We start from the raw sequence: 24,682 nt of genomic DNA on the forward strand, positions 1-24,682 counted from the left end.
GGAGGAATTCATTTCACGTGACAGACTGTTACTCAACGTATAACGCTGCAAAACAAACAACCATACAACTGCACATGAACAGACCTTCGTAGCCCAACCGTACAAGTAAATCATAAATATAATGGAAACCTAATGTATACTGACAGGCAGAGTATCCTCGGCATAATTCCTATAAGGCTTCAGCTCCATGTACAGCCTAAAGCAGCTTGTGTTTTCCTTTTGGAATATATGCTAGGTCATTCATGCCATGAATCCCTTCCTAATTAGTCAAGTCTAAGTAAAATTGTAGACGTCACCTTGCTTAGAGATGCTGGCAGCATTCCTACTTTAATTCATTTTCGTTGTTCAGTATTGGGAGTGAAAACAAGGCAAGAAGCTACGCAGATGAGCAATGCAATGTCATTAATGTTTCTCTATCATCTATAATTTGTTGCCCTGTCTGGCTGTTTGTTCCTGTCCCCTGAAATTATTCACAAAATCTCTGCCTTCAGAATGTTTCTAGAGGAAAGGGAAGACAACAGCTTTCGCTTTGCGTACGGTTTATAATAGGGCTGCATGACTGGGAGGCAAAATGATCATCATGATTGTTTTGATCATCATTGAGATCACAATTACTTGTCATAATTATTTATTGATTTTAGTGGCAAAAAATGTTTTTCTTGCATCATGATTTTTGCTGCATATCTGCCTTTAACCCAGTGTTACTCAGCCTCAGAATGTAGCACATGCTGATTTAAATATGATGGAGTCATGCTCATTTAGAGATGAAAATTAATTTAATTGTGCAACATTAGTATGAATTATAGTATATAAATCCAATGCACAACTGCCTTAAACCTGCATTCTTTCCGTTTGCCAGCAAGGGGCGACTCACCAAACTGCAAAAAGAAGCTAATTTGTGTAGAAGTCTATGGGAAATAACCCTTTAATTAATTTATGAACTCAGTAACCACTTTGCTGATGAAGTGATGATCATGGAGTATGATAAAGTAACGTATTAACTGGCATTTATTGTCTGTTTATAAATAACATATGATGAAGTCCATTCCATAAATTGTTGTGGGGACGTACATAAACAGGCTCTTGGGTTCATTCGACTTTGTTTATGACTGATGAATTTTAGAGTTTGACTTTGCAAAAGTGTCTCTAGAAAATACTGGTGGGCTACAAGGCCAAGCTATTCCTCAGGTTAATTATTTCTGACAGCTCAGCAACAGTGTTGTTTTTACATGAAAATAACTTTGGTATAGACTTTGCAAACCTTTTCTATGTGCAGCTAGGAGCGTACAAGAAACAATACAAGTAAAGCATTGGAGAAAATCTCCAAAATGTGATATTGGTAATTTTTCCTTTGTTCGGCCATTCTTGCTTCTTATTCGGTGCACGTACATGCACATAATTCCTGCTTCAGTTTCACCACCGAGAGATGATTTGAAAAACAGCAGAGCGAGATCAATGATTTGAACTGAACTAAAGGCATTTGTTATGATGACCAGGCCTAAGAACTCCACTTTAACTCTAATCCATTACATTGATCGCTAAATCACACATATTTTCTCTATTCTTTCCAAAATTTAGCAGCAAGTGCTCAGACTAAGTCTAATGTGTATTTACTGATAGTGCATGCAGGGCTTGTACGGTGCAGTTATATATTGCGAGTGGGTGGCTGAGCAGACAGTATTTGTTGATAAACTGAATGTGCAACCAATGCATGCATTTGTTTTTTAAGTGTGCTTTTTTTCTCCTCTGCCTGTGTACTTTATGTAATGCATGTGTACAAGCCTGCCTCCCCATGAGGGGATCCACAATACTTGTTCAGGGTGGGAAAGCAGCTATCGGTGGGTTCCCAATTTTAGACCGAGACATGAGGAATAAGCTGCTATGATTAATTAGAGCTTTGTTATTTCTGTTTATTGTGGAGCTTAAGTTCTTAAGTGTTGCTCAGAGGTGATGCCTCAAAATTGAAGACCTTCTTTTTCCTCTCTCTTTTTTGCCTTTATACCACCCTCACCTTCCTTTATAGTCCTGATTATTCTTCCTCTTGAGCTTAAGAAAAGAGAGGGAAAAGACACGATAACAGGGTTTTAATCCACACTACAACATGGAGACAATGCTTTGCAGTTTGTGGAAAAGCGGCATGTGGCCCTTGTACTATTTGCGTCACTGCTTTCTTGCTTGGTGCTTTCATTTTGGAATTGCCCATAAAAAAGCAAGTATTTTCTGGGGAGAGGATGCTTGTGCTCGTATCCTATTACCGGTTGATTTTTCTCTTTCATTATCCATCCACTCTCACACAAGTGCTCACAGAACACAGATACACATGTACAGAATTACACTTGAAAAGACATGCAAATCTCTCTACAAATCCTTCATGAAAGGTGCAAACATGCACTTCCAATGCAACTAGGCACATACAAAGCTAAGAATCTTCACGCTGTCCTACATGCACACACGCACGCAGTCTCGTATCTTGGGCTAGTGATTAAAAAGCATCATTATCTCGCTATGGCCGTAATGAGAAGCACACACCTGTTTTCCACAGCTGTTCCCAATCACAAGCTGTCGCCCTTCACTCTAGGACCAGAAGCTCTGGAGGTGATGACTACGCAATGTCATAAATCACCTGCTGAGAATCCAGTCACCACGGAAACATGCCTCATTAGAATCTGCTAACTGAAGAGAGTTGTCCTTTACCCCTTCACTCACAGTCCTGGAGCAGAATGGGCTTTAGTCACTGTAGCTTTCAGCCTACCCTTTGGCACTGGCTCCATTCAGGACATGTATAGCATGAGCTCACGGTGTGTGCAGTCAAAGGGACTGGTGATGCCTGGTTTCATGAGTCATGGGGCTTTTGCTGAGGTTACATACGGGCTGAAGGATAGCTGATATGAAATACATCATATCCTCCCTTTTCTCCCAGTGCAGTCAAGTGTGCACATCCATTTGTAGAAAATAAAGGGCTTTGAACTGATGATTCTACATATTTCCAAGTTATATCTTTTAGTTCAAGTAATGTGCAGTCAGGTCTGGGCTGCCATACTAAGAAATGAGTCTGAAAGTATGTGTATTCTTTAAAGCCTGGTGTCTTTGCTGCCTGCAAACCTTCTGCCTCTCCATAAATGTCACCAATGACAATTTGCGAATGGATAGTGTTATATCTCCAGCAGGTTCTCCCTTTAAAAGGCTCTTCTTTGTCCCTTGAGCAAGACATTTCAAAGATGTTCCTGAATAATGACTGACAGAGTAGACTGAGATGGTTATGCAAGAGCCGTCAATGTTACGTTTATGTCTTTCTCAAATTGTCGGTGGAATAAATCACGCATGCTTTAAGGACAAAAAAAAAAATGTCTAGGTGGTAGGTGGTTCCTTTCTGAAAGGAAAGCAAGTTTTCATTTTATCAACAGTAAGAATATTTCTAATGTTCTTGAATATTCAGTAAATAAGGATTTAAAATTTTCCTTGAGGCTCTTTCTCACTGTCTTGAATGATGCATAGTGACATTTTAAGTGTTTATCAGTAGTTTGGGATATAAATTTGATTTCAATGGCTGGAAGAAGAAAGCCGGTTTTCATTTGCCATCCTGCCTGTGTGTCTGGCCTTTTCATTTAAGACGCTGCTTACTGTCATATCTGTGGATCTAGATTTCGTTCTGTGTTGCAGTTTGCCTCATTTCTTCTGAGCATAACTCTGCAAGAAACATTTTAGTTTCATTTCCTTTGAGTCTGCCTTTTTGATTGTTACACCAGCCATTCACTTTGGTTGGTGTGCCTCTTCTAGATGTTTGACATTTCAATTTAAACGTGCTACAAATCTTTTTGGCCAAGAGGGAAGATAGACAGAAAAATGCAGGGAAGGAAGACGTGTGGGGGATGGGAGTTGATGGATGGAAATCAAAAGGCCCACTGGTGGGTTGTAGTCTTGTCAGTATGAACGAATATTGACTTTGATAGTAATACTGTGTTTTATTGTTAATTAAGCACTGAGGTAGTAATTAAAAAAAAAAAGCTTTAAAACCTCAAATTTTTAAAGATAGTGCCCCTTCCGATATTAATGTGATAGCTTTTACAGTATAAACAGTATAAATGCAGTCTGACAGCTGCAGGACATAAACACATTTATATGATTCTATAACATATATTTTAATATTGCTCTGCAGTACTGCAGTGCAGCAGTAGTGACTTTACCTATACTAAAAAGTCATCCTTTATGTGGATGCTGCTTGCTCATTGTTTCAGTTTAGTGTTTCTCTTGTGTCACAGTTTTTAAAACTGATCCAAGTTTTGCTCCAGGTATCTAATAAAAGAAAAATGTAGTGATGATTATTGTCATGATACTAGAATTTCAAAGAGACAAAATAGATTGATAACATTTGCTTTCTAGCGACCACATTATTAGCTGCTACCTTGCTGATAACTTAATAGACAGCTAATATGAGTAAATGGTGTGTCTGATATCCAGGTGCGGGTGTTGTTTCTGCATCCTTTGCCATAATAATGTTAGTCCAGGATAAACTATGTGACTGGCCAAATTTAGGCTACTCATGTTGGTTTGCTAGTGATAGTTTTTAATAACATTAGCTTGCTAATTAGAAGTTAATGTCTTGGCTAATGCTAACTGAATGCTTAGCCAATGTCCCTGGACAGTTGCAATGTTGATCCTGGACCAATGTGATTATGATGACGTAGAAACAACGCCAACACAAGGATATCAGATCGTGCGGCTGCTAGTTAAACGGCTAACGTCAATGTGCACATGAACCAGGTTAATGTTTATGCCAACTGTGTGGTTGAAATACTTAAGTGTGGTTGAAACACTGAAGTTTTACTGACCTTTTAAAATTCAACTTTACAACTGAACAATCATGTTGTTGGGATGTCATAGCTTTGAAATGTGGGTTCAAAAAATGCCAATATAATAAATATATTATCAAGTTAGGTTTGATATTAGCCAAATTTAGGTTACTGTTGTTGGTTTGCTAGTGATACTTTTTAGCATTAGCTAACATCTTGGCTAATGCTAACTGAAGACTCTGACTATGTCATAGATCCGTTGTAATGCTAATCTAACCAGGTTACTATGATAGTGTAAGAACAAAACCAACCAGAGATGTCAAAATGTGGAGTTGCTAATAGTTAAATGGCTAACATTAATCCACACATGAGCCAAGGTTTATATTAACTGTTTATGTTAACTGCTCCTGTTGTTGGAACAAGAGCTTGACTGACCTTTTGAAATTAATCATAAAAACTGGTGTGTCTAAAAATGTACTATTATGCTCGTTATATTCACCCTGGCGAATAGTGTCGCCTGACAAAAGTGACCTCACACAAATGGCATTCAGTCAGTCTTGCACCTCTTGACTTTTTATAACCTTTTGTGTTGTGCTGTTGCTGACGCAGCCAGGTGGAAGGCACAAGTGTATGATTGTGTGTGTGTGTGTATGTGAGTGTGTCTGTGTGTTTTAACCACCATTTTAATGGTATAGTACTAGTATAATTTATTAGTTAAAATTTTCATTTTCTCAAATTTTTATTTTGTTTAAGTATTCTTTCATCTCTGTTATCCAAAGGGCAGGCTGCTCTCCCCCAGTTTCCTAAACTACATTAGTTTACTAGTGATATGTGGTTCTTGCAGTGGCCTTCTTTTTCTCAGCATCTATGACATCGCTATAATTATACAGGCATTTTAATCAGTTCTGGACACAGATAACAAAGGGGGGCAGGTATGGGAAGCTGAATATGGGAGGCTCGACACAGATCAGTTTCTTGCATTGGGATGGAGAAAGATAAGGAGAGAGCAGCTTTTTCATCACTGCAGTGTATTGATATACAATCCCAGCCTTTCTCATTTCTCCAGCTTGTGTGTATGTGAGTGAAAAGAAGCAGGTGGAGTAACATACAATATACCCTGCTACCTGTTTAAGCACAAATTACAACTCAGGGCAGTCAACAGATTATCCTGATAACTATTATTCTTTTGTTTCCCCACCTTCTCTCTCCCCTTCTGTCTCCCTTCTGTTTCGGTTCTCTTTTTTAGGTAAGTGACAAAACAGCATGGATTATATGTGAACATAAGATGCCTCAAAAGGTAATGTAGCTGTTTTTTTTTTTTCTGTTTTGTGATGTGAATACATTTTTTATTATAGTTAAAAACTGAAAAACAACCCAATTAAAACACCTTCACCATCAAATTACTGCTACTTCTAGTGCATTAAGCACTAATCCCTAACACGATGATAATAACGCAAAGGGAATCTTTCTGGGAGGAACATCAGCAGCTTCATTCTGTTTTTATGTTCATTACTAATTGTTAGTTTGCCAGTGTGTGTAATGGGCCTATCATGAGCAGTGTGCATCTGCACTCCCTTCACCTAATGGCGGTGGTGTGTTTTGCTGCTAATCTGTTTATCTAATCAGATGCTGAGGTTAGGGGGTCTATCTCATTAACTTGCAGGATATTGATTTCCTGCGTTTAGGGCAAAGCGCTCTACAGCAGCCTGCTTCTACATTCCCAGATGGGAGGAATGCAGGTTCCTCAAGCTCATCAGTTGATCTCACCTATGCGTGTGTGTGTGTGTGCCCGCATTTAAAAATAGCTACCAAAGCAGCGTGATTGCTACAAAAGCAAATTGTATTTTTAAAGACAATGTGAAAAAGATCTAACACAAAGATGGGCTTGAAAATGAACACTGTTTCATAAACATCAGTAAGAAAGCGCGTCAAAATATTCATCTATTTTGAAATGTATCAACGCTTGAAACTGCCTCCCTGAGCCTGGTTCTGCAGAGATTTCTTCCTGTTAAAAGTGAGTTTTTCCTTTCCACTGTCACCAAGCGTTTGAGCCCCCAAAGAGGGTCATGTGATTGTTGGTGTTTTCTCTGTGTTTTTGTAGGGTCTTTACCTTTAGGGCTGTTCGATACGACGATGTATGACGATATGAAAACATCTATCGTTTCATATTATACGCTTACTTATACATAAGGGCTGAAAATAAACCTTAGACTCAAACGTTAGAACAGGCTTTTCCCGCAGCACGCTGTGTAATAAATACTCACAGAGAAAACGGCGGCCATTACTACTTGTGTCTAAAAAGGTGTAGCTTCATGCATCGGTCAAAACACTCGACTCCAGGTACACGATGCTCAGCTGAAAACATTTCACACAAGTCGAGTTGCCCGAGATTCACAGAATTTACAGAAAATGTACTATTTTGCAATATATATCGTTATTGGGATAAGAAAGCCCTATTTACCTTACAACAGAAAGTGACTTGAGATGACTACAGTAGTGATTTTGTGCTATATAAATAAATTGCATTGAAAGAATAAATTAAGTAGATAGTAGGTTTGCTGATTGCAAAATTTCCTGCTTTATAGATCTTAGAAAAAAAAGGTTAGCCCCATCAGTCATCTATTCCTGCCTAGGCTCAAAATCTGACATTTAGCAGCTGAGCTGCACTTGATAAATCTCACCATTTATTATCAGTCAGACTGCATGCAGAGGTATGAAGCAGCTGTAATGGCTGGGAAAAGCCAAAATATCAGTTAGGGACCCCATACAAGAAGAGTGGGTGGATATAAGGCTACTTATTATTTTATTGGCTCATGGCTGCTGTACCCTGTGGTCTCTTAATAGTACATGGATTGAACTGATTGTAAATATTGTATTTCTGCTCCTCTGCTGCTAGGCAGTGTTATAGTAAGTGTATTGTCACTCCTGCTGTCGTGAGCTAGATTGTGATAAATGTGTGGGTGTGGCTTCTCTTGCATAGAGCACATCGGTGTGAATATGTGCCATTTACTGCACTGAGAGGGGTTTGTGAGTGTGTGTGTGCGTGTGTGTGTGTGTGTATGTGAGGGCAATGCGTCATTCTGCAACTCGCAGAAGCCCAGGAGCTACCCTATGGTAGCTCCCATGCTGCTTCTATCTCTTATGTAACTATGTTGTTGTCATGTTCTCATACTATTGGCCTTTCTCTCACTCTCTCTTCTCTTTTTCTCCTCAATCCCTTTCTACTTTTTTTGTTTGTTTGGGGTTTGTTTTTTTTGCATTTGTACATGTACTGCTTGTGTGGAGTATAGCAATTTTTGGAGATGTGGAGTTTGGTTGGGATTTAAGGGATCTTTTGTGCTGATACGGAGCTTGTAGACAACAACTTGTAGAGGCATTCAAATCAGCATTCTGTTTGTTCTCTCGTTGTTTTTCTGTCTTTGCTTTGTTCTGTGCCTCGTTCTGCTTGTGCCTTCCTTGTAATATAACTGTATTCTCTTTGTTGGTGTATTCATGCATCCATCCCCACCCACTCTGCAGCATACTTCCTGTGATACAACTGCAGTCACGGTCAGAGAAAGCAAGAATTTTTATGAGTACTCCCTTTATACCAGTCACTTTGAAGAGAATTCATTTCTGCTCTTAGGGACCTATTATATTCCTCATAAAGAAAAAATGCAGAGATTCTTTTTTGTTTTCTTCTTGGTTTTAGGAGATGAGAAGAACGTATGATAAATACATTTATATCTTGACTATTGAACCGTTCAGTTGCATAATATAATCCAGGTAATTATTTGTTTTTAAAGCATGTTTTTTTCTTTATACTTAACATCTACTAAATCTGAAACACTCCTTGCAGCAACAGCTGACTGACTGATGGCATGCCAGGCTTGCTAAGTAGATGTTTCACTGTCCATAACTCAGCTGTGGGAATTAGCCGCTACTCAGTCAGTAGCACTTAATAGCAGTAACATAATGCTTTGTTATTGTCTGTGGCTGACACTGTGTCAGGTGCATAGACTATATATTAAAGATAGCTGCCGTAATGAGATTCATTCATTTGTGAAGCGATTTTCATGCTATTTGAGCATTTTCACCATTGCCGTCTTTTTTCTCAAACTCAACTTGACAATCATCCATCGAGTTTCTTAACTGCTTGCCCAGTTCAGGGTCATGGATGGACTGGAGTCTATTCCAGCTGCCACGGAGCAAAGAGCAGGGTGCACCCCAGACAGCCATTCACACTCACAGTCCAACCTATGGACATGTACATATGCATATCTTTGTACTATGCAAGGATGCTAGAGTACCTTAAAAGAACCCATGGAAACGCAGGGGGACATATGATACAACCAGCTCAGTGGTGTGTTAGAATCCAGGACAATCTCGTTAAGTGACATTTTAAACCACCGCACCACTCTGCTGGCCTGGGCTTGACGAGCAAGTGGTAAATGTAGCTGAGGAACCGAGGCACACTTCGTGCTTACACGGTTGTGACTTGTCAATCACAAGGTAGCCACACAATAATTCGTACTTTGCAATCTCTTTTCATCTAAATTAAACCATAATTGAACATCATGTTGTATTCATTAAGACATGAAACTGATGATTGAGACTACAACAGCAAAGTAATATGATCAAGTAAACACGAGGGCCATCCATCCATGGTTGTTCAGGTCCAGACTTCCCTCTACACAGTGTTCTCAAGCCAGTATGTCCTGGTTCTACCCCAGTGCATGCCTGAAACACCTCACAGAGGAGGCATACTAGTTAGTTGCCTGAATCACCTCAACTGGCTCCTTCCGATGTGGAAGAGTATTGTCTCTCCCCTCAGGCCCTCCCTCTTCAAAGGGAGATTCCACCATTATGAGGAACTACATTTCATTTGAGCCCATGACATCATTCTTTTGGTCACTGCCCAGAGCTCAGGGCCTTATGTCAGGGTAGGAACATAAAGCAACTGGTATATCAACAGCTTTGCTTTCCCTCTAATGTGGGTCTTAATGCAGGTTTAAGGCACTTCTGCGTTAGCTTCATTTTTGTACACCTTGGAGGCTTTATCCTTCTTCTATATATAGTCTATGGTTGCCTCACCTGTAAAGAAAAAACATCCTACCTTTAGCTTTTGGATATGCCCATTTACCCCTCTGTGTAAATATTAACATTAGGCAAATGGGCTTTCTCCTGAGGGTATCTAGAAACATGTTTCTTTCCTTTTCAATTCAGCCAGCCAGTCCACAGAATTTGAAAGAAAACATCTGTAGTTATTTAAGAGGATGGCATTTACATCTGCTTCCACAGGACTGTGTTGGTGGGATCAGATTTTCAGTGGCCTGGTAAGAGAACCGGTGTTTCAATTAAAAGGTACCCTGTTGACCTCCAGTAGCATTATGAAATACAGCCTGTTTCATTTGTCTCATTCACACACACAAGTACCCTCGAACACATGGTCGATGCTGCTTATTGCATCTGCATTTTTAAAAGTACTGGCAATGTCTACAGGTGGTATTAACACAGCAGCTAGAAATGTTTTCATTTAACTGCTAAGCGCCACTACCAAGACTTTATTTATTTTCAAAACAAAATTACGTTTTTGTCACTTTATCACTGTTTTTTTCCCTCCTTTTGTTCCTTTTAATCAAGCAAATCATTAGAAAGCTAAAGTTTCTCTCTGTGTCAGAGCTGTGACTTAAGCTCTTATAATACAGGAGATATTTTCTGTTCATCTATAATCAGATTTATTAATTGCATGTCTTTGAGGCATCAAAAGTGTGATCAATTTTAGTGTCCACTACTCGCATTTTCCTCTAAGATTTAACAGTCTTAGAGAAATTAAAATCCAATACAGAGAAAGCATCTGCATTCTTTTTTCTACATAAGCCTCAGTTGTCATGCTTGAAGATGCACTTTGACTAAGTGGAATGACTTCACACTTTTATTGACTGGGAAAACTCATTAGGCTGTCATTTTCACATTGATTCCTCCACCCACATGTACAGCACAACTGCAATACAGAGTGTTCAGAAATGTTCCCTGGAGCCTGTTGAAAATTCATCCTGGAACTGTAGAAAACCAAGTGGATGATGCAGGTTAGGAGAGAGCGGATATAACACTTGATTACAAAATAATTCCTAGAATGCAGCGAGCATCAGGGAGCTTTATATAACATATCCGAGGGAGGAATTTTACTTGAACTGGAGTGAATATTTGTCAGTGAGCAGAGTCACCTTGTTGGATGACATATACTTATTGGAATGATACACCCTTCTGTGTCAGTCTACACGTAAGTTAAATTTTTGAAACAAGATGTTTTATGGCTCCCAGTAAAGCAGTAGGCTCTTCCTTTGATCTCATGTTAAAACTGTTCAGAGTTGTGATTTCTTCTCCGGTTACAATTTTGAAGCCCACAGCTATATCAAGTGCAGGCCTGTGTGCCAAAAGGTATATCCCTAACACAAATATCTAGTCAGTCAGTCACATAGCAACAACTCAGGAATGTAGATATGGTCGAGATGACCTGCTAAAGCTTAAACTGAGTATCTGAATGGGGAAGAAAGGTGACTTCAGTAACTTTGAACATGTCATGGTTGTTGGTGCCAGATGGGCTGGTCTAAGTATCAGAAACTCCTGAGCTGCTCAGATTTTCCCACACAGCCATCTCAGGAAAGAGAGAAAATATCCAGTGAGGAGCAATTTCCTGGACCGAAATCGCTTGTGGATGTCAGAGGTCAGAGAAGAATGGCCAGAACGCTTCCAGCTGATTGGAAGGCAACAGTGACTCAAATAACTCGATACAACCAAGGTGCTCAGAAGAGCATCTCAAACCGTGAAGCAGTTGGACTACAGCAGCAGAATGTCTGTGAAGGTTCTCAGTCATCCAGGTCATCGTAGTCTAAGGAGCTTGGAAAGAAAAACGTCTGGACTTCTTTAAGTTGCTTGAAGACATTACACCTCTCATCTGAGAAGCTTCTTCAGTTCTAGGGTCAAATGGTGGAGAGTCACAGATTTAGAAGAGAGAAGAGCCACCTCCAGGGGACAAGACTCAGCAGTCGATCTGCATCTAAAGGACAAAGGTCACTCTTTTGAGGATGCCAATGTTCACTTTGGACAGAGAAGACAGATGGTTTGAAAGAGGAGTGAAAGAAGCCATTTATGTCCACTGTGAGCGACTATCTTTGAACAGAGGCGGTGGCTTACGACACCAACTGTCTGCCATCTATAATCCAGTTTTGAGATCCCTTCCCAGACGCCTTAACGCCCACTCACATCCTGGGCCATCTGACCTCAGGAAATCACATGATAGTGTCTGGCCAGGTTTCACAATGAGCTCACCCGAAACCCTGGCTGATTGGGACCTACACCTGTTTTCACACCTTGGCTTGTGTGATTAGGTAGAGGATCATCAGGGGGTCCTTTTTGTCCACCTTTGGGGGGATACTCCCACGTGGTTTCAATCTGGGACTCTCCACCATTTGACCCTAGAACTGAAGAAGCTTCTCAGATGAGAGGTGAAACGTCTTCAAGCAACTTAAAGAAGTCCAGACGCTTTTCTTTCCAAGCTCCTTAGACTACAGCAGCAGAAAACCACCAGCTCTTTGCCACTCCAAAGAGCTAAGAACAGGAAACCGAGCCTTCAGTTTACATGTACTCACTTAAATAGTACACAATAAGATATGAAAAACATTGTTTGCTCTGCTGCAACATTTAGGCAAAATATAAGGCTAGAATTTTGTGTAATAAAAAACATGTAAGCATGGATCCATCCTAGTCTGTATCAGGCTGCTGGTGGTGGTGTAATTGTGTGGGGGATGTTTTCTTGGGATTTTGTGGGCTGCTACCCCCTGACCATCATTTTTGATGCATCCCTGATTAAATCCAAAGTCTTAATTTCCAAGTTCCCTGTTGGAATTAGAATCTGTCATGGTTGTTGGTGCCAGATGGCAACTAGAAATTTCCTACTTGAAAAGTTGGAGCAACCCAACCAAGTAAACGGTCCAAGATGTCGACAGTGAACCTAAATAGTAAAACGGCGCCTTAAGGCAACTCTTGTGATTTGGTGCTATATAAATAAAATTGAATTGAATTAAAAAATACTAATCTCTTCTGCCACTGTTGTGTATTGTGCAGCGTTTTTTTAAGCGCAAACATCCAGGTTTTCCTTGCTTTTAGGGAGTGAAGTCACTCTGTATTCCAAGGTGCCAGGACCACACCATAAAGCACCACAGGCCACCATGACCCCTGAATATTGTTGCTCAGCCATCAAGATGTTACCCATCTTTTGATGGCTGCTTCCAGCAGGATAAAACACCATATCATCATCTCAAATTGATATCTTGAACTTAACAATGAGTTCAGTTTACTTTACTTTACTTTATTCCACCACACTCCAAGTAACTCTCACTCTTTATTTCTTGAATAAAGTGAGCTACTTCCAGATGATGTGAAAAGTTCACCACACCCCACCAGCCTCGCGTAGATTTCACAAAAATGTAACAAGCCTTACACAGATCTCCTCTCACCCACACGCTGACTTTTACAGAATCTTTACACATCTTAAAACTCCATTTACCCTCCCATCCCATCCCCAATTGCAACACTGCATCTTATAAAACATTTAGTGGATCTCTCGCCACATAATGCTCTTCTCTTCTCTTCATCTCATCATAGGATCTATTTTACATTAAATGTTGTTCTGCCGTTATTAGTGACAGTATTCTCTCACCAGCCATTTCCAACTTGAACCCACCTGCGGAGCATTTCCTAGTATGCTGGCAGATTTCATGTGGTGATGTTGAGGTGTGGTAGAAAGGAAGGTGATAGTTTGACTTTTAAATGTCATATTAGAGAGAAGACAGGGGTGGCATGGCCATTGCTGTCTGCTCCTCAGCTTTTCCTGTCAGATTTAGTCAAGAAGCAATGATGAATGTGTACTATGATACTGATTACAGAAAAAAAAAGTTAATGCAACCATAATGGGACTTATTGTTTTGGAGTCTATGCTTTATGTGATATTTCATAGGGTAATAGAGGTCATTTTATTACATTTATTATTGTTGTGAAAGAAAGATTTTATTTATCTGAATATTGTCAATATACTGTGCAAAGACTAGGAAATAAAGTCACTGTATTCCACTAATAATGACTATATAGTGGTCAAAATTCCAAAATGGAATATCAGTATGGTTACAGCATTGTTGTCACAACCTTATTCAGGATAATGGAAATCATTTTTCCTATCCAGTCACACAACAATGACTCATTTTAACAGGAACTACAGTACCGTGCAAACGTCTCATTTCTCTATATTTTGCTTCAAGACTTTTTTTTGTAAGTGGTATTGAGTAATAGTTCTCCAGGGTTTCTGAAAGTCTTTCAGAGATTCTCTTTGGACAGTGGCTCATTTTCAGAATAGTCCTTGTTTTTTTTTTTTCTTTTTTGAACCACTTAACACTGACCTATGAATCATTCCAGCATTAAAAAGGGACCTAATCCAAGGGATAAACCAATGTTGTCTGCACATGACAGACAATTTACCAAAGAACCAGTTTTACAGGGTGTTTTTGGACACACCTGTCACAAAAAGACATATTGTTTTTCCCTTTTCTTTTAATTGAATCTGTAAAAAATGCAAAATTAGCATTGTTGCACCAATAAGAATCCCAGCTACTTACCAAAAACGTGTGCTGTGCAGTGTGTCCTTGAAGGATTTAAAGAAACAGGACAAGTGGAGGACACAAGAAGATGTGGCCTAAAAAACTATCTACGGCAGATGAACAGTAAAGTTATGTTCTTAAGGAGCAGGGGAAAAGAAAATCCAGCAAAGACCTAACATAGGACCTGGGAGATGCACCTGGATCCATCTACCCTTCACTGAAGCCTTATCAAAAAGGGTCTCAGCTGAAGGGTCAAGAAAACAGTCTTAAGAAAGGAAAACAGGGAGAAAATGCTGAGGTAATTATATGATAATTGGACTGAAAATCAGTGGCAAATGGTCTCATAGATTCAATAATACAAATTTGAAATTTTTGGTTTGAATCATGATCAATCATGGTCTACAGCCATCTATAAAAAAATGGCGGAGGCTCTGTCAAGATTTGGAGCTACATTTCAAGGAGTGCTGTGGGAACTCTTGATTAAAATTTATGAAATTATGAACGCAGAAAGATCAGATAATGATTCTCTATGCAGTATCATCTGGAAAACATCTGATTGGCAGCATCTTCATTTTTCAGCATGACAGTGATCCCAAACACACTGCCAATACAGTAAAAGCATACCTGAATAGAGCAACACACAGTAGACACTAACAGTGCATTGTCAGCTTCCCTAGAGCCCAGACCTCAACAATATTCAAGCAGTGTGGGATATCATGACAGAAAATGGAAGAAAAGGCAGCCAATATCCAAAGAAAATCTTTGAATGTCCTTTAAGAAGCCTTGAGAACTATTTCTTAAGACTTTTTTGAAGAATTGCCTTATCCACTGTATTTCCATTATTGTTTGCAGATTTATAAACCACTGCATTAATAAACTTTTCAATTCAGTTTTTTTAATACAGCGCCAAATCACAGCAAAAGTTGCCTCAGGGCGCTTTATATTGTAAGGTAGACTCTACAATAATACATCAGAGAAAATCCCAGCAGTCATATGACCCCCTATGAGCAAGCGCTTAGGTTTAACAGGAAGAAACCGACCAACAGAACTAGGCTCAGGTAGGGGCGTCCATCTGCCGCTATCGGTTGGGGTGAGAGAAGGAAGACATGCTGTGAAAGAAAGGCAGAGATTAATAATAACTAATGATTAAATGCAGAGAGGTCTATAGTGAGTGGAAAAGGTGACTGAAGAAAAATTACTCAATGCATCATGGGAATTACCCAGCAGCCTACACCTATTGCAGTGTAACTAAGGGAGGATTCAGGGTCACCTGGTCCAGCCCTAACTATATGTTTTATCATATGGAAAGTTTTAAGCCTAATCTTAAAAGTAGAGAGGATGTCTCCCAAATCCAAACTGGGAGCTGGTTTCACACAAGAGGGGCCTGAAAGCTGAAGGCTCTGCCTCCCATTCTACTTTTAAATACTCCAGGAACAACAAGTAGGCCTGCAGTCTGAGATCAAAGTGCTCTAATGTGGTGATATGGTACTATAAGGTCATCAAGATAAGATGGGGCCTGAGTATTCAAGATCTGGTATGTGATGAGAAGGATTTTAAATTTGATTCTGGATTTAACAGAGAGCCAATGAAGAGAAGCCAATACAGGAGAAATATGCTCTCTCTTTCTAGTCCCTGTCAGTACTCTTGCTGCAGTATTTTAGGATTAATTGAAGGCTTTTCAGGGAGTCTTTAGGACATCCTGATAATAATGAATTACAGTAGTCCAGCCAAGAAATAATAAATGAATGAACTAGTTTTCAGCATCACTCTGTGCCAGGATGTTTCTAATTTTAGAGATATTGCGCAAATGGAAGAAAGCAGTCTTACATATTTGTGTAATATGTCCATTTAAGGACATCCTGGTCAAAAACTCCAAGATAACTCCAAGATTCCTCATAGTGTTACTGGAGGCCAAGGTAATGCCATCCAGAGTAAGAATCTGGTTAGATACCATATTTCTAAAATTTTTAGGGCCGAGTACAATAACCTCAGTTTTATCTGAATTTAAAAGCAGAACATCAGAGGTCATCCAGCTATTTATGTCTTTAAGACATTACCGCAGCTAATTGGTAAAGCACTGCATCTATTTACCATTTTCCTACAAGGTATAAATAAAAAGCGGTAACTCAAGACTTCTACACAGTGCTATAAATCAAGACAGATACAGTGTTTATTACTGTGCAAGTTTTAAAAAAATAATATGTCTGGCTACTAGCATATACACTGTTGTTTGCCACATATAGTATTCTGTAAATCTAATAAATAGCATACTGATTTTTGAGTGACTCAATGAATAAATATGCAACACATTTGTATCACACACTTTATTTTCTATTTAACACCTTTTTTTAACTGTATACTTGATGAGGCACCCTCGTGGTTTTGCTGCACATTTTAAAATGTATCTGTCTGTATAATGATGCCTTTAATATGATACTTCAGAGGTTTATGATTATTGTGAACCAGCAGGTTATGCCTAGAATTGTCTAGAATTTTTTTATTATTATTAGTTCTTAGATTTTTACCTTTTATATTAGCTCTGGCCCTTTGCTTAACATTTATTGCTGTGTATCTAAACTTGTGAGCCCGTTATACAAGTATTTGGAAGGGCGTGTGCTCTTCTGTGTGAACAGAGTTCAGTGGTTTCCTCTTCAGTTTGCAGACAGAATGTCACAGACAGCCATTTTCAGAGTAAGATAATTTTACAGCCTGCAAGCCTCCTCCTAACGTGTAATTACTTTAACAGTTTAATGTCACACAAGTCCCCCACAGTGCTCTTTCCTACATGCTGCTCTTTCTTCATAATTCATGCCCTTTAATGGAATTTAGGACAGTCAGAGAACACATGAGAGGGAGATGCCTTGCAACTAATTTCCATTACACAAATTTCCTTCAGTATAGTCATTCCCATGTTTAAGCCATACGTACCATTTCGTCTTTCAAGGAATTTTCTGGTGTAGCTCATTGGCTTGAAGGGGTATATTCTTCCTTGTTCTCGTCTTTCTTTTCTCCCTGACTGTTTTAGCCATGAGTCTGGAATTGGTGGCCACCACGTCAGTGGTTCCCAGATGACGCATTTTAGTGTGGATCTCAGTGAATGTGGTGATTCTGTCATTTCTTCTAGTCCCACCATAAAGTTGACATTTATAGTTTTGAGTGAAATTTTCTCATGGTACAGTTGGAGCAAATTTTCAGTGTTTTTGGTTTTGAACAAATATTTTCAAAAGCCATCATCAGTTTTAGTTGTGCAATGGCTTTTGTGCTCATAAGAAGCCAACAAGATAAACCAAGATGGTAACAGTAAGCTAGCTATTTTATTATATGTGTGATATGCTAGCTTAGTGCACAGATAACCTAGCTAACAAGGTTAAGTACAGCATCACAGAGATAAAAGTACAGATCAGAGAAACTGTTTATCTGATTTGAATTTGTTTCTTTTTGATAAACTTATATGAAAGCAAAGAGGCTTTGGAGCCTCATGCAGATGAGTTCTGTATGGCTGCAGTCCTGTCACTGTTTACTACCTTATCTGTTTCTTTCAAAATCGTATTTCAGCTACAGCCGGCAGCCACATGGTACAATATCAGGGGCAGATTATGCTGCTAGAGAACACAAATGCTTCTTTGTCTTGGATATGATGTATAAATCATAAAACTATCACTCTACCCTCCAGTGGCATACTGACAATCACATGTTTGAGCCAAGTGAAAGCAAACAGAGTGTGGATTAAAGCAGTCTTAGTCCACAGTGTATCAGACAGTTCATAAAAGATATCATATGTCTATCAAAATCTTTTTCAAATGCCTGTCTTCTGAGTTGAAAGCAGTTAAAAATACTTTGAAAATAAAAATCTCATCTTATGAGAAATGAAATGTGCATTTTAATGTGGTAGATAAATGAAACGAACAGGTGCACAAATTCCAGTAGGCTTTGGTGTCACATTAAAAGCTTTCGCGTGCGAAAAATGACTGGACAAAACAGTCATACTTTCTAAGACAATTTTTTGCTGCTGCTGATAATAAACAGACTAGGCTGAATGGTATCTAAGTAACAGCCACCTGAATTTTCCCCTGAGCCTACAGTAATTAGCATATCAGAGGAGGTCATCATTGGGTCATATAATCCCTCAGAGGAACTACTAATCACACCCAGACACTGGGTTCATCCAGTGCTGTGATTAAGGCACTGACAATGCAGGGGGAGCCAGCCGAATGCTTTGGCTGCAACTGTGACACAACGTTGGTGCAATGCAGGAGAAGTCTATTTTTGGAGGAGTTCAGCAACAGAGCTGACACCAAGGCTGGTAATGGAGGTACGGGGAATATTGGATAGGATATACACAGATGTTAATGCAGTGTGACCCTGGGCAAACTGTATACATATGATAGCAATATACAGTACAAGCTATTTTAACATATCTGCAAACAGTATGTAGACTAGACATCTTTCTACATCATTAACAAACAAGCCTAGAGAGGACCACAGCATTAAAAACAACAGAGACAGTTTAAGCCAAACGGACAATTAAATTGAACAGTTTCCATTTGTGAGAAGGATGTTCTAACACATGGTATCTCATTTGAATTACAAAGTAACATGTTACTGAAAGTTTATATTTCTTTGTAAGACAGTAATCTCACTCACAGTTTATTAAAATCAGTAATAACGCTGGATTATTTATTTTAAAATTTAATTAAGTATTTAATTAATTTTAACATTTTCTACAGACTTGTGCAGCAAGCAGTTAGGCCTCAGTCACACAGTACTACAGACTAGCGACTCCCCCACTCCCCTACAGTTGCTAGGGAAAAATATTTTATCTCCAACTTGTTTCTTGTGATTGCTCTGATTGCTAGCAAATTTCTTTAGTTGCCTATAGTTGCTGACTTGTCCACTTGAATAAGTGGCCCATAAACCAAAAACCAAGAATATTGACATTTGAAGTAAAAGTTGTGACTTACTGCTATAACCAACGCATTTCAAAAGATACACTTTCACTAACGGCTGACTTACCCACACGAGTGGTTCTAGCGTCTGCACTATTCCTTATTATTCTTTCAACCATCCACTCAAAAAACGTTGTTAAAAAGTAGCCGGAAATACACAGGAGGAATCGACGATATTCAACAGAGCAAAATTTGCCAGCTCTGTCGACGCATCGCATTTCTAGAGATGTACACATCAGGTTGTGGCATAGGTTTTCAGAAGAGTCCCGACAGAGAAGTCATGTTAAAAATGACACCATGCAGACCCAAGCCAAGCATCTAACACTTGGTTTTCCCGTGTAACAAAAGCAGTGAGGAGGGGTCAGGTACTCATTTCTCCAGTTAAATCACTGTGACCACAACATTTTTTTTTAAGTGCTCTTTGGGCTGGTTTTCTCCAACTTAGCAGTTGGCTTTGTGTTAATATTTAAACACTAAAAGAAAGGCAGACAAAGTGGGCGAGTTCGATTTTTGTTATGTACATTGGCATTTAGAGCCCTATCCAACGCCACTATTTTTCATAGTGAGTTGAGAAAGTCAGACAGACGCATGTACAGTTGGAATCATGCTCTTGCTTATCCATTAATGCAGTTGTGCACTGCTCAGTCTTGTTTCATATTGAAAGTGATATGTAAATGTTAAATGTCCAATCTAGTGAGATTGCCATTGCTACTTTTTAAGGCAAAGTGACTATTATGGTCACTCAGGCATGAAATGTGTTTGAATGTCATCTGAGTGCATGCTCGACAGGAGCTTTAGACAGCTTCATATATCCCACAGAGGACTTTTTATTCTCTATATGCTAGATTTACTCTCTATATTCTCCGTTTAAAGAAGACTTGTTCTAGTAGGATAAAAACAGGCACATATTACTATTAAACTAAACAAAGTATTTGTTGCTATTGCTAATATTATGTGTAAAACAAACGTAAACTGTGGCATCAAGCATTTTTATAATGTACACAATTTCAGCATCTAATCCTGACAAAACTGCATAAAGAGCATACCTTAAATTCAAACTGTCTGATCCGTAGCAGTGAGCGGTAGGAGCAACAATGCACCCTTGCATTTTAAAGTGGATACAAAACAGTCATCTGACTGTAGAGCAGTGAAATTTTATTTGCTCCCACAGTCACCAGCCTCCAAAATGTACTTACCCCTGTGGGGTGAGTGGGTGATCTTAATTTGATGTCCCTGGTACAAAGCTGTCCTTGAAATGTGCAGTGCAGCATTTATTCTCTGATGGCAACAGATCAAAAGCGCAATGCCGCCAGATGACACAACACTTAGAAAGTACTGTGATCTGTAGGCTGCACATGGACATTTACATACGCATGACAGTTTAGGGCTTAAGAGACTTGTCATTTTGGACATACTGCGTGACTCCACGGCACAAGTCACAGAAAAACTATCCAGAGAATTTTCTAATAATTTTCAAAAATATCCTATATCTTCATGTAGCAGTCAGTGGGCAATTACAGGTAAATAATCACACAGCCATACCTAGTGTAGTGCTCTGTATTTAAGCAGTTGTGTGCTCTTTGTTCTTTAAAGCTTCTTTAAATGTGGTTTCTTAGCAGGTTTTCTGTAATAAATTACAATAAGCATGTTAACTTTTATTCCACTATTGGCACTTTAAAGCAGTAACATTTACTTCTGTAAGTAGTTGGATAATGAAGGTATCAGAGAGAAGAGCGTAGTTGATTGCACCAACTGTTAGTGAGAGCCATCCTCACCAGATGGTGTTGTAGCGAGGATTGCCTTTGGTAATGGACCGCTGATATTTCAGCACGATCCCATCTGTACCTGCTCTCAGAGAACAGCCTTGCGAAGAATTCAAAATAGACCTAACCATTTACAATGGTGGTTTCGAACGGGATGTTCGTGAAGCCTTTAACCGCGCTGTCTGGCCCACCGTCTCATTGAGACGACTTATTAATTGAGGCAGATTTCGCCTCGTGTCTGTTCGCTTTGAATCTTCGCTTTGAATTATTTATTTCAGTCATGTTTGCTCAAGTGTGACTCTTCAGATGTTAGGCCTGAGCTTTGTTAAACTCATAGTTTGTATTGGGGTGGCTGTAGCTCAGGTGGCAGAGCAGGTCAGCCACTATTCAGAAGGTCGGTGGTTCGATCCCAGGCTGCCTCCTGGCTGTATGCCAAATATCCTTGGGCAAGATACTAACCCCATGTTTGCCTACTGGTGGTGGTCAGAGGGCCCGGTGGCGCCAGTGTCCGGCAGCCTCGCCTCTGTCAGTGCGCCCCAGGGCAGCTGTGGCTACAATGTAGTTTGCCATCGCCTGTGTGTGTGAATGGGTGAATGACTGAATGTAGTGTGAAGCGCTTTGGGGTCCTTAGGGACTAGAAAAGCGCTATACAAATGCAGGCCATTTACCATTTGATGAGAACATCCATGGATTAACTATCTGTGTGTGGTAGATTGACACAGTGTTAGAGTCTAACTCTCACTTATGTATAGATATTTTTGTTGTGTAATTAGGTACATTAGGCACCTGTCAAATTTATCTTAATCCATTTTTTTTGTTTGCTAAGGAACATTTTTTTTGTTTGTTTGTTAGTCTCGTCACATTGTACTTAAACTGTTTTGCCGAGCAAATGCAGTCATAATATTGGCACAAGCTTAAATTGAAGGATAATCTTTACTGTGGCAGATTTGTGCTGTTAGTCATCTTTCACTCACTTTCATTATAGGCCTGAATTTGATGTGTTTTCAATTCTTAGTTACCTAAACGTATGCAGTCTAGTTTTCATCACTGTGAAAGTGAGCTATTTGATTGAGTTTGCACAGCACACGTTCTGCGTCACTAACCACAGCTGCTGCTTTGTTGTAACACTGCATATTTTCCTAATAAATTAAGCCCCTCCCTTCAGTCTGTTGGTCTGACTTAAGAATCAAAGAGTTGTAAAACCTCTCCATTGCACAAGTGAGTGATTTTTGTGGCTACTTAAACATTCTTCACATTTTTTAAACGGCCCTTGAAACCTCCGTGTCCCCATTAGATGTAGGAATCTAATTACAAATATCTGATTTGAAGGGGGAATGAGTTAACCTTTGCTGAAATGCCACTGCATAACCATCTTTGAATGGCAAGGGGGGAGGGGCAAGGCATTTCCAGGGTGACACTCAGAGTGATGGACAGTTGGCTTACCTCAGAGGAGCAATGCACACCAGGCCCAGTTTTCTGTCAACCTCTAGAGAGATTTGCTCTGATATTTGAATGTAAAATAGGTGGAATTTTTTCATACAGATGCCTTGATTGAGTTGCTAAACTGCCAGATCTGTGGGCTTGTATTGATATAATTCTCCTTTTAATTTGTTAATTGAATGTCACAGCATGTTTATTAGGCATTACTGATTAACACAGTATTGATTCCACTGTTATAAATTTCGCCTTACATTTCTTGAGGGTTATTTAGAGCGTCAAGAGTCAAAGGAGTGTTGGTTTGCAAACACCTGGAGCAGTTATGCTGCTGGCAGGCCATGCTGTTGGGCCAGCTCTATGACTAGACCGCAGAGGTTGTTCAGCTTGGGCTCTCTGGACAATCGATTTGCAGCAAACCAAAGAAAAGTACTTTGCTAAATGTCAGTACATCATGCAATCGATACGCACTTGTTCCGTTGTGTAATCCAGCCCTTCCCCCCCCCCCCGATGCCCAGTTATAGACGCAGACCGCTAATGTAATGGAAAAGGCCTGATTCAAATATGATGTTTTGTAGATGGAAAATACATTGTTCTGCTTACAAGCAGAGGTCACCGATGATGATACGTTAATACTGTTCCAGTACTTTATGCCAACAACATGTAATTGTGCTAGCCTTAGGTTGTTTCAAGGCTTCCGTGCCCTGCGTTACCGCTGCATTTCATGTATAGCTCATCGGTCTTACCTAGATCTGTCACTGGTACACTTTTTACATAGTACAATTTTGTGTGTGTGTGTGTGTATATATATATATATATATATATATATATATATATATTAAAGATGCTGGCATTTATTGCTGCTTCAACCCTGCGCCATACCTCTGCTTTCTGTTCCTCTTTCGCTGTCACTATCTCTCTTGTATTTATTTGTTTCTGCTTTTACACTCGCTTTATTTTTTTCCTCTCTCCTCCAGTTTCTCCGTGATGAGTCATGACAGCTCACCAGCATTGTGCAGAACAGGGACCAACAGTTCCCAAAGCAGTGACTTGGGTTATGCAATAGCGCACACACATTTATGCTGGGACAGTGCGTGTGTGTATATATATATATATATATATATATATATATATATATATATATATATATATATATATATATATATATATATACGGACCGACGCATCACAATCAGCTTTGTCTTTCTCGACTTTCTCACCCGACGGCCCGTAGAGCGATTCTGATGCGTCTGATTGCTGTTTTGCTTCCACGACTATTAAAATCACACTTCATGCACAGCTAGCTCTCTCTCTATCTCTCTCTGTATTTCAAGAACAGTTTCCCGTCTCCAATCTCTGTTTTCTGTATTATTCATTCGCTTATTACCCACCAGTCTACCGTTGTTTACAGCGCTGTCGGCTGCTGTCTTTTTCTTTTCTTTTTTTCACTTAAATGACCTCAGACAAGAAAGCCTATTTTTTCTGTTGTTCAATACTGAAGAAATTTAAACTTTATATGCAGAACATTGTAGAATATTTTTAAGGTTATCTGCTATAAAAAGCCAGACCAGGAAAATCTCCTTCATGTTTTTCTGTTTTATTCTCAGTTACTTTCACACAAAGGCATCTGCTGTGATGTTCATAATTCTGATCAAGTCAGTACTGATAAATGATCAGAATTATAATATTTCTGACTGTCTGCGGCTAAGTTGAATCGAATCGGGACTTTGAAAACCGGAATCGAATGGATTATAGAAATCAGTGATGATACCCAGCCCTAGTGAGCAGCCTAGGCATGACAGAAGTGGTTGTAGCTGTAATAGGAAAAGAACTATTGCTAATCTTTCTGTTAAGTTAAGGCCTGATCCTTCTGAAATTCATAGCCAGTGCTCTGACACGGTGTCATCAATCTTTGAATGCTGAAAAAGCACAGTGTATCCAGAAAAACACATTATATTATATAAATTATTATAAAATTTGTGTGTGCCTAACTTTTGTGCCGGTACACCTAACTTTAAAAAGTTAGGCGTACCGGTACGCCCATGGCAAAAAGTTAGTCTAGAGCCCTGATATATATATATATATATATATATATATATATATATATATATATATATA

At 39.3% G+C, this 24,682-nt stretch overlaps 1 protein-coding gene across 6 annotated transcripts in view; it reads left to right on the top strand.

Annotated features, from left to right (window-relative positions):
- Window positions 1-24,682, top strand: part of pde4d (phosphodiesterase 4D, cAMP-specific) — a 316,846-nt gene that overhangs the window by 234,151 nt on the left and 58,013 nt on the right. Inside the window, exon 1 of one of the 6 annotated variants that reach the window (XM_082555160.1) lies at window positions 4,742-4,761. The exons of the other annotated variants lie outside the window; for them this stretch is intronic. The gene's annotated coding sequence lies outside the window, so the exon portion shown is untranslated. Of the gene's footprint in view, window positions 1-4,741; window positions 4,762-24,682 lie in introns of those variants that run through there. 6 annotated transcript variants of the gene reach the window in all.

This window comes from Aulonocara stuartgranti, assembly GCF_965226115.1.
Source record: "Aulonocara stuartgranti genome assembly, chromosome: 12".
In the NCBI taxonomy this organism is placed as follows: Eukaryota; Metazoa; Chordata; class Actinopteri; order Cichliformes; family Cichlidae; genus Aulonocara; species Aulonocara stuartgranti.